Genomic DNA, 14,661 nt, shown 5'->3' with positions numbered 1-14,661 from the left:
ACAAAGTATAAGTTTTCATTATGTGAATAACTTGGAAATCTTAGCTCAAACAGCTGCAAAACCTGTTTTCCCAGCACGGAGACCTTGAGTTCTATAAGATAAAGCCATAAACATGTTTGTCTGAGTCTTCTATCAAAAGTTACAGCTATTTATATGAAGTTGTACAAAAACGCTTTCTTTCGCCAAGACAGTGCGTTTCTCACTGTTACATGCATTTGAATGGGGAACTCGACCGAAACAAAGTATAAGTTTTCATTATGTGAATAACTTGGAAATCTTAGCTCAAACAGCTGCAAAACCTGTTTTCCCAGCACGGAGACCTTGAGTTCTATAAGATAAAGCCATAAACATGTTTGTCTGAGTCTTCTATCAAAAGTTACAGCTATTTATATGAAGTTGTACAAAAACGCTTTCTTTCGCCAAGACAGTGCGTTTCTCACTGTTACATGCATTTGAATGGGGAACTCGACCGAAACAAAGTATAAGTTTTCATTATGTGAATAACTTGGAAATCTTAGCTCAAACAGCTGCAAAACCTGTTTTCCCAGCACGGAGACCTTGAGTTCTATAATATAAGGCCATAAACATGTGTATCCGAGTCTTCTATCAAAAGTTACAGCTATTTATATGAAGTTGTACAAAAACGCTTTCTTTCGCCAAGACAGTGCGTTTCTCACTGTTACATGCATTTTGAATGGGGAACTCGACCGAAACAAAGTATAAGTTTTCATTATGTGAATAACTTGGAAATCTTAGCTCAAACAGCTGCAAAACCTGTTTGCCCAGCACGGAGACCTTGAGTTCTATAAGATAAAGCCATAAACATGTTTGTCTGAGTCTTCTATCAAAAGTTACAGCTATTTATATGAAGTTGTACAAAAACGCTTTCTTTCGCCAAGACAGTGCGTTTCTCACTGTTACATGCATTTGAATGGGGAACTCGACCGAAACAAAGTATAGGTTTTCATTATGTGAATAACTTGGAAATCTTAGCTCAAACAGCTGCAAAACCTGTTTTCCCAGCACGGAGACCTTGAGTTCTATAAGATAAAGCCATAAACATGTGTATCCGAGTCTTCTATCAAAAGTTACAGCTATTTCTATGAAGTTGTACAAAAACGCTTTCTTTCGCCAAGACAGTGCGTTTCTCACTGTTACATGCATTTGAATGGGGAACTCGACCGAAACAAAGTATAGGTTTTCATTATGTGAATAACTTGGAAATCTTAGCTCAAACAGCTGCAAAACCTGTTTGCCCAGCACGGAGACCTTGAGTTCTATAAGATAAAGCCATAAACATGTGTATCCGAGTCTTCTATCAAAAGTTACAGCTATTCATATGAAGTTGTACAAAAACGCTTTCTTTCGCCAAGACAGTGCGTTTCTCACTGTTACATGCATTTGAATGGGGAACTCGACCGAAACAAAGTATAAGTTTTCATTATGTGAATAACTTGGAAATCTTAGCTCAAACAGCTGCAAAACCTGTTTTCCCAGCACGGAGACCTTGAGTTCTATAAGATAAAGCCATAAACATGTGTATCCGAGTCTTCTATCAAAAGTTACAGCTATTCATATGAAGTTGTACAAAAACGCTTTCTTTCGCCAAGACAGTGCGTTTCTCACTGTTACATGCATTTGAATGGGGAACTCGACCGAAACAAAGTATAAGTTTTCATTATGTGAATAACTTGGAAATCTTAGCTCAAACAGCTGCAAAACCTGTTTTCCCAGCACGGAGACCTTGAGTTCTATAATATAAGGCCATAAACATGTTTGTCTGAGTCTTCTATCAAAAGTTACAGCTATTTCTATGAAGTTGTACAAAATAGCTTTCTTTCGCCAAGACAGTGCGTTTCTCACTGTTACATGCATTTGAATGGGGAACTCGACCGAAACAAAGTATAGGTTTTCATTATGTGAATAACTTGGAAATCTTAGCTCAAACAGCTGCAAAACCTGTTTTCCCAGCACGGAGACCTTGAGTTCTATAAGATAAAGCCATAAACATGTGTATCCGAGTCTTCTATCAAAAGTTACAGCTATTTATATGAAGTTGTACAAAAACGCTTTCTTTCGTCAAGACAGTGCGTTTCTCACTGTTACATGCATTTGAATGGGGAACTCGACCGAAACAAAGTATAAGTTTTCATTATGTGAATAACTTGGAAATCTTAGCTCAAACAGCTGCAAAACCTGTTTTCCCAGCACGGAGACCTTGAGTTCTATAAGATAAAGCCATAAACATGTGTATCCGAGTCTTCTATCAAAAGTTACAGCTATTTCTATGAAGTTGTACAAAAACGCTTTCTTTCGCCAAGACAGTGCGTTTCTCACTGTTACATGCATTTGAATGGGGAACTCGACCGAAACAAAGTATACGTTTTCATTATGTGAATAACTTGGAAATCTTAGCTCAAACAGCTGCAAAACCTGTTTTCCCAGCACGGAGACCTTGAGTTCTATAAGATAAAGCCATAAACATGTGTATCCGAGTCTTCTATCAAAAGTTACAGCTATTTATATGAAGTTGTACAAAAACGCTTTCTTTCGCCAAGACAGTGCGTTTCTCACTGTTACATGCATTTGAATGGGGAACTCGACCGAAACAAAGTATAAGTTTTCATTATGTGAATAACTTGGAAATCTTAGCTCAAACAGCTGCAAAACGTGTTTTCCCAGCACGGAGACCTTGAGTTCTATAAGATAAAGCCATAAACATGTTTGTCTGAGTCTTCTATCAAAAGTTACAGCTATTTATATGAAGTTGTACAAAAACGCTTTCTTTCGCCAAGACAGTGCGTTTCTCACTGTTACATGCATTTGAATGGGGAACTCGACCGAAACAAAGTATAAGTTTTCATTATGTGAATAACTTGGAAATCTTAGCTCAAACAGCTGCAAAACCTGTTTTCCCAGCACGGAGACCTTGAGTTCTATAAGATAAAGCCATAAACATGTGTATCCGAGTCTTCTATCAAAAGTTACAGCTATTCATATGAAGTTGTACAAAAACGCTTTCTTTCGCCAAGACAGTGCGTTTCTCACTGTTACATGCATTTGAATGGGGAACTCCACCGAAACAAAGTATAGGTTTTCATTATGTGAATAACTTGGAAATCTTAGCTCAAACAGCTGCAAAACCTATTTGCCCAGCACGGAGACCTTGAGTTCTATAAGATAAAGCCATAAACATGTGTATCCGAGTCTTCTATCAAAAGTTACAGCTATTTATATGAAGTTGTACAAAAACGCTTTCTTTCACCAAGACAGTGCGTTTCTCACTGTTACATGCATTTTGAATGGGGAACTCGACCGAAACAAAGTATAAGTTTTCATTATGTGAATAACTTGGAAATCTTAGCTCAAACAGCTGCAAAACCTGTTTGCCCAGCACGGAGACCTTGAGTTCTATAAGATAAAGCCATAAACATGTGTATCCGAGTCTTCTATCAAAAGTTACAGCTATTTCTATGAAGTTGTACAAAAACGCTTTCTTTCGCCAAGACAGTGCGTTTCTCACTGTTACATGCATTTGAATGGGGAACTCGACCGAAACAAAGTATAAGTTTTCATTATGTGAATAACTTGGAAATCTTAGCTCAAACAGCTGCAAAACCTGTTTTCCCAGCACGGAGACCTTGAGTTCTATAAGATAAAGCCATAAACATGTTTGTCTGAGTCTTCTATCAAAAGTTACAGCTATTTATATGAAGTTGTACAAAAACGCTTTCTTTCGCCAAGACAGTGCGTTTCTCACTGTTACATGCATTTGAATGGGGAACTCGACCGAAACAAAGTATAAGTTTTCATTATGTGAATAACTTGGAAATCTTAGCTCAAACAGCTGCAAGACCTGTTTTCCCAGCACGGAGACCTTGAGTTCTATAATATAAGGCCATAAACATGTTTGTCTGAGTCTTCTATCAAAAGTTACAGCTATTTATATGAAGTTCTACAAAAACGCTTTCTTTCGCCAAGACAGTGCGTTTCTCACTGTTACATGCATTTGAATGGGGAACTCGACCGAAACAAAGTATAGGTTTTCATTATGTGAATAACTTGGAAATCTTAGCTCAAACAGCTGCAAAACCTATTTGCCCAGCACGGAGACCTTGAGTTCTATAAGATAAAGCCATAAACATGTTTGTCTGAGTCTTCTATCAAAAGTTACAGCTATTTCTATGAAGTTGTACAAAAACGCTTTCTTTCGCCAAGACAGTGCGTTTCTCACTGTTACATGCATTTGAATGGGGAACTCGACCGAAACAAAGTATAGGTTTTCATTATGTGAATAACTTGGAAATCTTAGCTCAAACAGCTGCAAAACCTATTTGCCCAGCACGGAGACCTTGAGTTCTATAAGATAAAGCCATAAACATGTGTATCCGAGTCTTCTATCAAAAGTTACAGCTATTCATATGAAGTTGTACAAAAACGCTTTCTTTCGCCAAGACAGTGCGTTTCTCACTGTTACATGCATTTGAATGGGGAACTCGACCGAAACAAAGTATAGGTTTTCATTATGTGAATAACTTGGAAATCTTAGCTCAAACAGCTGCAAAACCTATTTGCCCAGCACGGAGACCTTGAGTTCTATAAGATAAAGCCATAAACATGTGTATCCGAGTCTTCTATCAAAAGTTACAGCTATTCATATGAAGTTGTACAAAAACGCTTTCTTTCGCCAAGACAGTGCGTTTCTCACTGTTACATGCATTTGAATGGGGAACTCGACCGAAACAAAGTATAGGTTTTCATTATGTGAATAACTTGGAAATCTTAGCTCAAACAGCTGCAAAACCTATTTGCCCAGCACGGAGACCTTGAGTTCTATAAGATAAAGCCATAAACATGTGTATCCGAGTCTTCTATCAAAAGTTACAGCTATTCATATGAAGTTGTACAAAAACGCTTTCTTTCGCCAAGACAGTGCGTTTCTCACTGTTACATGCATTTGAATGGGGAACTCGACCGAAACAAAGTATAGGTTTTCATTATGTGAATAACTTGGAAATCTTAGCTCAAACAGCTGCAAAACCTATTTGCCCAGCACGGAGACCTTGAGTTCTATAAGATAAAGCCATAAACATGTGTATCCGAGTCTTCTATCAAAAGTTACAGCTATTCATATGAAGTTGTACAAAAACGCTTTCTTTCGCCAAGACAGTGCGTTTCTCACTGTTACATGCATTTGAATGGGGAACTCGACCGAAACAAAGTATAGGTTTTCATTATGTGAATAACTTGGAAATCTTAGCTCAAACAGCTGCAAAACCTATTTGCCCAGCACGGAGACCTTGAGTTCTATAAGATAAAGCCATAAACATGTGTATCCGAGTCTTCTATCAAAAGTTACAGCTATTTATATGAAGTTGTACAAAAACGCTTTCTTTCACCAAGACAGTGCGTTTCTCACTGTTACATGCATTTTGAATGGGGAACTCGACCGAAACAAAGTATAAGTTTTCATTATGTGAATAACTTGGAAATCTTAGCTCAAACAGCTGCAAAACCTGTTTTCCCAGCACGGAGACCTTGAGTTCTATAAGATAAAGCCATAAACATGTGTATCCGAGTCTTCTATCAAAAGTTACAGCTATTTCTATGAAGTTGTACAAAAACGCTTTCTTTCGCCAAGACAGTGCGTTTCTCACTGTTACATGCATTTGAATGGGGAACTCGACCGAAACAAAGTATAGGTTTTCATTATGTGAATAACTTGGAAATCTTAGCTCAAACAGCTGCAAAACCTATTTGCCCAGCACGGAGACCTTGAGTTCTATAAGATAAAGCCATAAACATGTTTGTCTGAGTCTTCTATCAAAAGTTACAGCTATTCATATGAAGTTGTACAAAAACGCTTTCTTTCGCCAAGACAGTGCGTTTCTCACTGTTACATGCATTTGAATGGGGAACTCGACCGAAACAAAGTATAGGTTTTCATTATGTGAATAACTTGGAAATCTTAGCTCAAACAGCTGCAAAACCTGTTTTCCCAGCACGGAGACCTTGAGTTCTATAAGATAAAGCCATAAACATGTTTGTCTGAGTCTTCTATCAAAAGTTACAGCTATTTATATGAAGTTGTACAAAAACGCTTTCTTTCGCCAAGACAGTGCGTTTCTCACTGTTACATGCATTTGAATGGGGAACTCGACTGAAACAAAGTATAGGTTTTCATTATGTGAATAACTTGGAAATCTTAGCTCAAACAGCTGCAAAACCTGTTTTCCCAGCACGGGAACCTTGAGCTCTATAAGATAAAGCCATAAACATGTGTATCCGAGTCTTCTATCAAAAGTTACAGCTATTCATATGAAGTTGTACAAAAACGCTTTCTTTCGCCAAGACAGTGCGTTTCTCACTGTTACATGCATTTGAATGGGGAACTCGACCGAAACAAAGTATAGGTTTTCATTATGTGAATAACTTGGAAATCTTAGCTCAAACAGCTGCAAAACCTGTTTTCCCAGCACGGGAACCTTGAGCTCTATAAGATAAAGCCATAAACATGTGTATCCGAGTCTTCTATCAAAAGTTACAGCTATTTATATGAAGTTGTACAAAAACGCTTTCTTTCGCCAATACAGTGCGTTTCTCACTGTTACATGCATTTGAATGGGGAACTCGACCGAAACAAAGTATAAGTTTTCATTATGTGAATAACTTGGAAATCTTAGCTCAAACAGCTGCAAAACCTGTTTTCCCAGCACGGAGACCTTGAGTTCTATAAGATAAAGCCATAAACATGTTTGTCTGAGTCTTCTATCAAAAGTTACAGCTATTTATATGAAGTTGTACAAAATAGCTTTCTTTCGCCAAGACAGTGCGTTTCTCACTGTTACATGCATTTGAATGGGGAACTCGACCGAAACAAAGTATAGGTTTTCATTATGTGAATAACTTGGAAATCTTAGCTCAAACAGCTGCAAAACCTATTTGCCCAGCACGGAGACCTTGAGTTCTATAAGATAAAGCCATAAACATGTGTATCCGAGTCTTCTATCAAAAGTTACAGCTATTTATATGAAGTTGTACAAAAACGCTTTCTTTCGCCAAGACAGTGCGTTTCTCACTGTTACATGCATTTTGAATGGGGAACTCGACCGAAACAAAGTATAAGTTTTCATTATGTGAATAACTTGGAAATCTTAGCTCAAACAGCTGCAAAACCTGTTTTCCCAGCACGGAGACCTTGAGTTCTATAAGATAAAGCTATAAACATGTTTGTCTGAGTCTTCTATCAAAAGTTACAGCTATTTATATGAAGTTGTACAAAAACGCTTTCTTTCGCCAAGACAGTGCGTTTCTCACTGTTACATGCATTTGAATGGGGAACTCGACCGAAACAAAGTATAAGTTTTCATTATGTGAATAACTTGGAAATCTTAGCTCAAACAGCTGCAAAACCTGTTTTCCCAGCACGGAGACCTTGAGTTCTATAAGATAAAGCCATAAACATGTGTATCCGAGTCTTCTATCAAAAGTTACAGCTATTTATATGAAGTTGTACAAAAACGCTTTCTTTCACCAAGACAGTGCGTTTCTCACTGTTACATGCATTTTGAATGGGGAACTCGACCGAAACAAAGTATAGGTTTTCATTATGTGAATAACTTGGAAATCTTAGCTCAAACAGCTGCAAAACCTATTTGCCCAGCACGGAGACCTTGAGTTCTATAAGATAAAGCCATAAACATGTGTATCCGAGTCTTCTATCAAAAGTTACAGCTATTTATATGAAGTTGTACAAAAACGCTTTCTTTCACCAAGACAGTGCGTTTCTCACTGTTACATGCATTTTGAATGGGGAACTCGACCGAAACAAAGTATAAGTTTTCATTATGTGAATAACTTGGAAATCTTAGCTCAAACAGCTGCAAAACCTGTTTTCCCAGCACGGAGACCTTGAGTTCTATAAGATAAAGCCATAAACATGTTTGTCTGAGTCTTCTATCAAAAGTTACAGCTATTTATATGAAGTTGTACAAAAACGCTTTCTTTCGCCAAGACAGTGCGTTTCTCACTGTTACATGCATTTGAATGGGGAACTCGACCGAAACAAAGTATAAGTTTTCATTATGTGAATAACTTGGAAATCTTAGCTCAAACAGCTGCAAAACCTGTTTTCCCAGCACGGAGACCTTGAGTTCTATAAGATAAAGCCATAAACATGTGTATCCGAGTCTTCTATCAAAAGTTACAGCTATTTCTATGAAGTTGTACAAAAACGCTTTCTTTCGCCAAGACAGTGCGTTTCTCACTGTTACATGCATTTTGAATGGGGAACTCGACCGAAACAAAGTATAGGTTTTCATTATGTGAATAACTTGGAAATCTTAGCTCAAACAGCTGCAAAACCTGTTTTCCCAGCACGGAGACCTTGAGTTCTATAAGATAAAGCCATAAACATGTTTGTCTGAGTCTTCTATCAAAAGTTACAGCTATTTATATGAAGTTGTACAAAAACGCTTTCTTTCGCCAAGACAGTGCGTTTCTCACTGTTACATGCATTTGAATGGGGAACTCGACCGAAACAAAGTATAGGTTTTCATTATGTGAATAACTTGGAAATCTTAGCTCAAACAGCTGCAAAACCTATTTGCCCAGCACGGAGACCTTGAGTTCTATAAGATAAAGCCATAAACATGTGTATCCGAGTCTTCTATCAAAAGTTACAGCTATTCATATGAAGTTGTACAAAAACGCTTTCTTTCGCCAAGACAGTGCGTTTCTCACTGTTACATGCATTTGAATGGGGAACTCGACCGAAACAAAGTATAAGTTTTCATTGTGTGAATAACTTGGAAATCTTAGCTCAAACAGCTGCAAAACCTGTTTTCCCAGCACGGAGACCTTGAGTTCTATAAGATAAAGCCATAAACACGTGTATCCGAGTCTTCTATCAAAAGTTACAGCTATTTCTATGAAGTTGTACAAAAACGCTTTCTTTCGCCAAGACAGTGCGTTTCTCACTGTTACATGCATTTGAATGGGGAACTCGACCGAAACAAAGTATAGGTTTTCATTATGTGAATAACTTGGAAATCTTAGCTCAAACAGCTGCAAAACCTATTTGCCCAGCACGGAGACCTTGAGTTCTATAAGATAAAGCCATAAACATGTGTATCCGAGTCTTCTATCAAAAGTTACAGCTATTCATATGAAGTTGTACAAAAACGCTTTCTTTCGCCAAGACAGTGCGTTTCTCACTGTTACATGCATTTGAATGGGGAACTCGACCGAAACAAAGTATAAGTTTTCATTATGTGAATAACTTGGAAATCTTAGCTCAAACAGCTGCAAAACCTGTTTTCCCAGCACGGAGACCTTGAGTTCTATAAGATAAAGCCATAAACATGTTTGTCTGAGTCTTCTATCAAAAGTTACAGCTATTTATATGAAGTTGTACAAAAACGCTTTCTTTCGCCAAGACAGTGCGTTTCTCACTGTTACATGCATTTGAATGGGGAACTCGACCGAAACAAAGTATAAGTTTTCATTATGTGAATAACTTGGAAATCTTAGCTCAAACAGCTGCAAAACCTGTTTTCCCAGCACGGAGACCTTGAGTTCTATAATATAAGGCCATAAACATGTTTGTCTGAGTCTTCTATCAAAAGTTACAGCTATTTCTATGAAGTTGTACAAAATAGCTTTCTTTCGCCAAGACAGTGCGTTTCTCACTGTTACATGCATTTGAATGGGGAACTCGACCGAAACAAAGTATAAGTTTTCATTATGTGAATAACTTGGAAATCTTAGCTCAAACAGCTGCAAAACCTGTTTTCCCAGCACGGAGACCTTGAGTTCTATAAGATAAAGCCATAAACATGTGTATCCGAGTCTTCTATCAAAAGTTACAGCTATTTATATGAAGTTGTACAAAAACGCTTTCTTTCGCCAAGACAGTGCGTTTCTCACTGTTACATGCATTTGAATGGGGAACTCGACCGAAACAAAGTATAGGTTTTCATTATGTGAATAACTTGGAAATCTTAGCTCAAACAGCTGCAAAACCTATTTGCCCAGCACGGAGACCTTGAGTTCTATAAGATAAAGCCATAAACATGTGTATCCGAGTCTTCTATCAAAAGTTACAGCTATTTATATGAAGTTGTACAAAAACGCTTTCTTTCGCCAAGACAGTGCGTTTCTCACTGTTACATGCATTTGAATGGGGAACTCGACCGAAACAAAGTATAGGTTTTCATTATGTGAATAACTTGGAAATCTTAGCTCAAACAGCTGCAAAACCTGTTTTCCCAGCACGGAGACCTTGAGTTCTATAAGATAAAGCCATAAACATGTGTATCCGAGTCTTCTATCAAAAGTTACAGCTATTCATATGAAGTTGTACAAAAACGCTTTCTTTCGCCAAGACAGTGCGTTTCTCACTGTTACATGCATTTGAATGGGGAACTCGACCGAAACAAAGTATAAGTTTTCATTGTGTGAATAACTTGGAAATCTTAGCTCAAACAGCTGCAAAACCTGTTTTCCCAGCACGGAGACCTTGAGTTCTATAAGATAAAGCCATAAACACGTGTATCCGAGTCTTCTATCAAAAGTTACAGCTATTTCTATGAAGTTGTACAAAAACGCTTTCTTTCGCCAAGACAGTGCGTTTCTCACTGTTACATGCATTTGAATGGGGAACTCGACCGAAACAAAGTATAGGTTTTCATTATGTGAATAACTTGGAAATCTTAGCTCAAACAGCTGCAAAACCTATTTGCCCAGCACGGAGACCTTGAGTTCTATAAGATAAAGCCATAAACATGTGTATCCGAGTCTTCTATCAAAAGTTACAGCTATTCATATGAAGTTGTACAAAAACGCTTTCTTTCGCCAAGACAGTGCGTTTCTCACTGTTACATGCATTTGAATGGGGAACTCGACCGAAACAAAGTATAAGTTTTCATTATGTGAATAACTTGGAAATCTTAGCTCAAACAGCTGCAAAACCTGTTTTCCCAGCACGGAGACCTTGAGTTCTATAAGATAAAGCCATAAACATGTTTGTCTGAGTCTTCTATCAAAAGTTACAGCTATTTATATGAAGTTGTACAAAAACGCTTTCTTTCGCCAAGACAGTGCGTTTCTCACTGTTACATGCATTTGAATGGGGAACTCGACCGAAACAAAGTATAAGTTTTCATTATGTGAATAACTTGGAAATCTTAGCTCAAACAGCTGCAAAACCTGTTTTCCCAGCACGGAGACCTTGAGTTCTATAATATAAGGCCATAAACATGTTTGTCTGAGTCTTCTATCAAAAGTTACAGCTATTTCTATGAAGTTGTACAAAATAGCTTTCTTTCGCCAAGACAGTGCGTTTCTCACTGTTACATGCATTTGAATGGGGAACTCGACCGAAACAAAGTATAAGTTTTCATTATGTGAATAACTTGGAAATCTTAGCTCAAACAGCTGCAAAACCTGTTTTCCCAGCACGGAGACCTTGAGTTCTATAAGATAAAGCCATAAACATGTGTATCCGAGTCTTCTATCAAAAGTTACAGCTATTTATATGAAGTTGTACAAAAACGCTTTCTTTCGCCAAGACAGTGCGTTTCTCACTGTTACATGCATTTGAATGGGGAACTCGACCGAAACAAAGTATAGGTTTTCATTATGTGAATAACTTGGAAATCTTAGCTCAAACAGCTGCAAAACCTGTTTTCCCAGCACGGGGACCTTGAGTTCTATAAGATAAAGCCATAAACATGTTTGTCTGAGTCTTCTATCAAAAGTTACAGCTATTTATATGAAGTTGTACAAAAATGCTTTCTTTCGCCAAGACAGTGCGTTTCTGACTGTTACATGCATTTGAATGGGGAACTCGACCGAAACAAAGTATAGGTTTTCATTATGTGAATAACTTTGAAATCTTAGCTCAAACAGCTGCAAAACCTGTTTTCCCAGCACGGGCACCTTGAGTTCTATAAGATAAAGCCATAAACATGTGTATCCGAGTCTTCTATCAAAAGTTACAGCTATTTATATGAAGTTGTACAAAAACGCTTTCTTTCGCCAAGACAGTGCGTTTCTCACTGTTACATGCATTTGAATGGGGAACTCGACCGAAACAAAGTATAGGTTTTCATTATGTGAATAACTTTGAAATCTTAGCTCAAACAGCTGCAAAACCTGTTTTCCCAGCACGGGGACCGTGAGTTCTATAAGATAAAGCCATAAACATGTGTATCCGAGTCTTCTATCAAAAGTTACAGCTATTTATATGAAGTTGTACAAAAACGCTTTCTTTCGCCAAGACAGTGCGTTTCTCACTGTTACATGCATTTGAATGGGGAACTCCACCGAAACAAAGTATAGGTTTTCATTATGTGAATAACTTTGAAATCTTAGCTCAAACAGCTGCAAAACCTGTTTTCCCAGCACGGGCACCTTGAGTTCTATAAGATAAAGCCATAAACATGTGTATCCGAGTCTTCTATCAAAAGTTACAGCTATTTATATGAAGTTGTACAAAAATGCTTTCTTTCGCCAAGACAGTGCGTTTCTCACTGTTACATGCATTTGAATGGGGAACTCGACCGAAACAAAGTATAGGTTTTCATTATGTGAATAACTTTGAAATCTTAGCTCAAACAGCTGCAAAACCTGTTTTCCCAGCACGGGGACCTTGAGTTCTATAAGATAAAGCCATAAACATGTGTATCCGAGTCTTCTATCAAAAGTTACAGCTATTTATATGAAGTTGTACAAAAACGCTTTCTTTCGCCAAGACAATGCGTTTCTCACTGTTACATGCATTTGAATGGGGAACTCGACCGAAACAAAGTATAGGTTTTCATTATGTGAATAACTTTGAAATCTTAGCTCAAACAGCTGCAAAACCTGTTTTCCCAGCACGGGCACCTTGAGTTCTATAAGATAAAACCATAAACATGTGTATCCGAGTCTTCTATCAAAAGTTACAGCTATTTATATGAAGTTGTACAAAAACGCTTTCTTTCGCCAAGACAGTGCGTTTCTCACTGTTACATGCATTTGAATGGGGAACTCGACCGAAACAAAGTATAGGTTTTCATTATGTGAATAACTTTGAAATCTTAGCTCAAACAGCTGCAAAACCTGTTTTCCCAGCACGGGCACCTTGAGTTCTATAAGATAAAGCCATAAACATGTGTATCCGAGTCTTCTATCAAAAGTTACAGCTATTTATATGAAGTTGTACAAAAACGCTTTCTTTCGCCAAGACATTGCGTTTCTCACTGTTACATGCATTTGAATGGGGAACTCGACCGAAACAAAGTATAGGTTTTCATTATGTGAATAACTTTGAAATCTTAGCTCAAACAGCTGCAAAAACCTGTTTTCCCAGCACGGGGACCTTGAGTTCTATAAGATAAAGCCATAAACATGTTTGTCTGAGTCTTCTATCAAAAGTTACAGCTATTTATATGAAGTTGTACAAAAACGCTTTCTTTCGCCAAGACAGTGCGTTTCTCACTGTTACATGCATTTGAATGGGGAACTCGACCGAAACAAAGTATAGGTTTTCATTATGTGAATAACTTTGAAATCTTAGCTCAAACAGCTGCAAAACCTGTTTTCCCAGCACGGGGACCTTGAGTTCTATAAGATAAAGCCATAAACATGTTTGTCTGAGTCTTCTATCAAAAGTTACAGCTATTTATATGATGTTGTACAAAAACGCTTTCTTTCGCCAAGACAGTGCGTTTCTCACTGTTACATGCATTTGAATGGGGAACTCGACCGAAACAAAGTATAGGTTTTCATTATGTGAATAACTTTGAAATCTTAGCTCAAACAGCTGCAAAACCTGTTTTCCCAGCACGGGCACCTTGAGTTCTATAAGATAAAGCCATAAACATGTGTATCCGAGTCTTCTATCAAAAGTTACAGCTATTTATATGAAGTTGTACAAAAACGCTTTCTTTCGCCAAGACAGTGCGTTTCTCACTGTTACATGCATTTGAATGGGGAACTCGACCGAAACAAAGTATAGGTTTTCATTATGTGAATAACTTTGAAATCTTAGCTCAAACAGCTGCAAAACCTGTTTTCCCAGCACGGGGACCTTGAGTTCTATAAGATAAAGCCATAAACATGTTTGTCTGAGTCTTCTATCAAAAGTTACAGCTATTTATATGAAGTTGTACAAAAATGCTTTCTTTCGCCAAGACAGTGCGTTTCTGACTGTTACATGCATTTGAATGGGGAACTCGACCGAAACAAAGTATAGGTTTTCATTATGTGAATAACTTTGAAATCTTAGCTCAAACAGCTGCAAAACCTGTTTTCCCAGCACGGGCACCTTGAGTTCTATAAGATAAAGCCATAAACATGTGTATCCGAGTCTTCTATCAAAAGTTACAGCTATTTATATGAAGTTGTACAAAAACGCTTTCTTTCGCCAAGACAGTGCGTTTCTCACTGTTACATGCATTTGAATGGGGAACTCGACCGAAACAAAGTATAGGTTTTCATTATGTGAATAACTTTGAAATCTTAGCTCAAACAGCTGCAAAACCTGTTTTCCCAGCACGGGGACCTTGAGTTCTATAAGATAAAGCCATAAACATGTGTATCCGAGTCTTCTATCAAAAGTTACAGCTATTTATATGAAGTTGTACAAAAATGCTTTCTTTCGCCAAGACAGTGCGT

Source organism: Aulonocara stuartgranti (genome assembly GCF_965226115.1).
Source record: "Aulonocara stuartgranti genome assembly, chromosome: 13".
Lineage (NCBI taxonomy): Eukaryota > Metazoa > Chordata > Actinopteri > Cichliformes > Cichlidae > Aulonocara > Aulonocara stuartgranti.
This window is presented reverse-complemented; position numbering follows the sequence as displayed.